Source organism: Cebus imitator, unplaced genomic scaffold (assembly GCF_001604975.1).
Source record: "Cebus imitator isolate Cc_AM_T3 unplaced genomic scaffold, Cebus_imitator-1.0 Scaffold171, whole genome shotgun sequence".
NCBI classification, from domain to species: Eukaryota; Metazoa; Chordata; class Mammalia; order Primates; family Cebidae; genus Cebus; species Cebus imitator.
Window position 1 is genome coordinate 3,356,743 of NW_016107486.1, and position 4,320 is coordinate 3,361,062.

Here is a 4,320-nt window from a genome sequence, read left to right on the forward strand (position 1 = left end):
CTCAATACTTGGACACATCATTTTAGCTACCTTCCATACCTACGTAGCAAACCTGCACGTTCTGCACATGTACCCCAGAACTTAAAGTATAATAATAATAAAAAAAAGGAAACAGGAATGTATGCTTAGCGGGGTGAGTGGCTGAAGATATATATTTAATAAGCCATAGGAATCATGAATATTTACTAAAGGAGAAACATGTGCATGCACAATGGAGCTTCCTGACCCTTCATGGGTGGCATGTTCAAAACACGGTGGTGGTAGCATGATTCGAGGGTGGAGTTTTTGGACCTCTAATATCAAAAAGTGGAACAAAGGACATGAAAACCCTTACTGCGCATCCTCTATAGACTAGCCAGGACCACTCCCAGGTTGGTGGTCTGTTATCAGGAAGAAATGTTGGTCAGCTGCTATGTCTGGACAACAAAACAGAGGAGGAGTCCAGTCATGGCTTGAGATGATCAGCTCAAGGCAATAAAGGAATAAGTCACCTGTTACTTGTTTCCAGAGCTGGTTTCTTCTGCTTACTCTTTAAGAAATAAATCTGATTAAAAATTAATAAGGGGCATATTGAGGCATGTCAAACCTCTCATCCCATCATGGCTAGGGACTCACTTTTTAAAGTTTTTCTGGGATCCCCTTGAACAAGTAAGGGGTCCATTCAGTTGGCTGGAGAGGCTTAGGTTTTGATTTTTATTTCTGACTGTCTTGTTCCCATAAACTGTTTTGATATGCTCCAACCCCTATTCATTACTATAACTTTAAGATAGTGTGAAAGTGTCAACAATCTGCCCCCCTTTTGTTGAGTTTTATATTTTGTATGACTCCCAGGCATACATATGCATGTTAACAAATTTATTTACCTTATGTTCCTTTTAATCTGTCTACTATCAGTTTGTGTTATAACCCAACTTATCAAATCTTCAGCAGAAAAATTTAAACTTCCCTACAATACTATTGAAAAACAAACTTGAAAAACCCATTAGTCAGTAATAAACTGGAATCCCTCAAACCTTCAGCAACATTCTTACAACTGTCAGCAGATGTCATTATGATTCATGGGTACAAAATTCAATCTTTCAGAGAATACCCCAGAATTCCATGTGATACTCTAACATGGTTCTGAGTTTCTTTTTTTTTTTTTTTTTTGCTTTGAAATTAGTATATTAAGGAGACAATACATTTCAAGAATTGCTTAAATTCTTATACCCAGATTTAAGCATGTGAACCTATGAGACTTTTAAACATACAATTAAAGCTATTCAACATAATTTGCTATACTACCAACATTAGTTACTTTGGAGTATAAGTCACATGGTTTAAAATAATCCTGTAACATACCTAAAGAACACCTTCCTATATTACGTGTGCAAATTACTTCTCCACGTAAAGGCCTTCTCACTTTAATTTCTATGTTACCCAGCTCTGAAGTCACTACTCAGGCTTATCATGGTCCACAGACAAGGAGGGGAGCAAATAACTAGGATTTGTCAAGATATATATGGATGGATGGATAGATAGATAGATAGATAGATAGATAGATAGATATGGATGGCACAGCAGAAGGAAACAATTTTCAAAGTGCAAGCCTTCAAGAAGCAGCATATTATGATAAACCCCTCCTACAGAAAGGTATCATTTTTATCACTTACACCACAGGGTAAATTATATATTACGCCATCTTCAAGTAACAGTTGAGGCAATAGAATAAATGCAGAGGCATTACAATTAATCTCACTTAATACAAGAACTATACAGACCAACACTTCTCTACAATTTTTTTTCTTATTGCTAGTTAAATAGAGTTTTACTTTCATAGCTTAACAATGAAGGGTCATACACTGAAGCCAATACATATACCTAGCATTTTAGTCTAAGCTTGTCCACATACATAGCTGAAGTGAATTACAAGCTTTGGCCTAGAAATGCAAGGGGAACTTCTTTGTAAAGTAGTTTTTACAGGTATTAAACTTCATTTTGCACACTGAAGTCATCATACACACAGGGAAAAGTCAGAGCTTTTATATTTGCCTTTATTCTTCATTTGACTTTTTAAAACACTACCATAGTTGTTTAAAACAAAAACAAGAGCAAGTGGTGAGCATATTATGATTACAGTCCTTACTCATTCACTACTGCATATAAAATATCAGCAGTGAGTGTTATTCACTGGCCCATTAAGAGGTCTGACACTGAACACCACCTCTGGGATGATGTTCATCATCCTCATAAGCTTCTCCATTGCAATGGCGCCGTCTTTCCTGATTTGGATCAAAGTCCACCAGTTCTACTTGATCCGTCTCATCAGTCTCTTCCACTTCCTTCCTCTCCAGTAGGAGTTTTTCTAGCAAAGACAGTTTATCAGGAGAGAGAAAGCCATTCTCAGGAAAGTTTACCCTAAATTCGATGATTAGGTGACCCTTTTCATATGGTCTATGATAAATTGGCATGCTTTCATTTAGTACACACTTGATATCTCCATGCTTGACGATCTGACCTGGATGAGAGGTGATGACAATGATTCAGTTGTCAAGAGTAGATGTCGGCTTTTGGAAGCCACACAGTGCTTCAACCAGCTGTATGTCCATACACATGAAAAGGTCTTCTCCTCGTCAAGTAAAAACAGCATGGTCCTTCTGATCCAACACAGAAGGACCTGGCTTCAGTCCTCGTTCTTGGTCTCCTTCACCATGGAATGTTATCTTTTGGCCATCTTTCATGCCTTTCTCAATATGAACTTCTAGAATCTTCTTCTCTCAAACGATCTTCCTTCCATTGCAGCTTTTACATCTATCTTTAGGACTGATCCGCTCCCCATGGCCCTGGCACTCCATGCACACAGACTGAATTTGATGAACCATTCTACGTCCTATCTGATTAATTCTTATTTGCATTCCAGTATCTTGGCAATTGGGACAGCACTCTACTTCTCCTTTCTTACCTCCTCTACCTTCACATTTGTCACAAATCACATTCTTTTGCAGAGCCAGTTTTCTTGTTGCACCATTATATAAGTCTTCTAAGGTTGCTGAGAGCTGTTGTACAACATTTTTACCTCTCCTTTCTGTCTGCATCATTCCTCCTCCAAAAAACATATCAAAGATGTCCATGGGGGAGCCAAAACCGCCACCCGCTCCACCTCTTTAATTGCCTGTTCTCCTCCTTTGTCATATAACCCCCCTTTCTTTGCATCAGAGAGAACTTCGTAAGCTTGAGAAATCTGTTTAAACTTCTCTCCTTCATTTGGATTCTTATCAGGATGGTACTTCAAGGCCAGTTTCCTATAAGCTTTTTTCAATTCTTCCTGAGTAGCATTGGGTTTGACTCCCAAAACATCATAGTAAGTGGTTTCTTTCACCATCTTCTACTGTCAGTGACCGTGCTGAGGTCGGTGTGTGAGGGAGAGGGTTAAGGGAATTTTGATTATTTTTCTTGTTTCTTAGTTTTATCATATAAAATCTTACAGCACATAATATACATAAAAATAAACCTCATTTTCTTGGCACAAAATTAGATAAGACTTATTCCCAAAATAAAATTCTTCCTTTTAAGTGAAATCTTCAGAGAACTTCTAAAGTTTACCCTGTTAGAGACCTACCACAAATCCATGTTTTCCCTTCTTTTAAAAGTGTCTAGATTTTACTGTTATTTGCTTTTTCTTCCACATGATTAAGGAGGAAAGGATTCCATTGAGAATAACAGACAATAGATCATGATAAGCCTAGGACAGTTACAGAGATTCCACTCTACTTTGCAGTATAGTAGAGGAAAAACTAATTTTGTCTCTGCCTTTCACAGTTCCTAGGTAGGACTGACCCCTGTAGCAATGCATAAAGTAACAAGAGAAAAACAAACAGAAGCTTTATGAGATGTATGCCTCCTATATACACCAGAGATACTCAGAGAAATTAGTAAATCTCAAAGAAATAGTTCAGGCTGAAATGCAATCTCCAACTGAAACAGAAAGAAGGGTGTGAGGAAGCACACTAGTGGGAAAGTGATCAGGAGAAGTAAACAACAGCAAGGTTTGTTAAGCAAGGTTTGGTGCCTGCTTCATTGATAGAAGTCTCTAGTGGTTTACAGCCATCCTTTTCCTCCTGGTACAGAGATCTGAGACACCCTTACAAATATTTTTTAATGGATGTATATTTTCCTTACAAGGGGGTAACTTCTACTCTCTTAGAGTTTATCCTGTATCTGCAGTTTCTCAAAATAATTAGCTCCAAATGATCTTTATGCCAAAGTAACATATTTCGGGGTGGCATATTTGGGTTTCTCATAGCCCTACTTTGGGTGGCATATTTTTAGTCTCCTACAGCA

General features: G+C 37.9%; 1 pseudogene; it reads right to left on the bottom strand.

Moving 5' to 3' along the window:
* Positions 1–1,771: 1,771 nt before the first annotated feature.
* LOC108315456 lies at positions 1,772–3,361 on the bottom strand (annotated as a pseudogene).
* Positions 3,362–4,320: the final 959 nt, after the last annotated feature.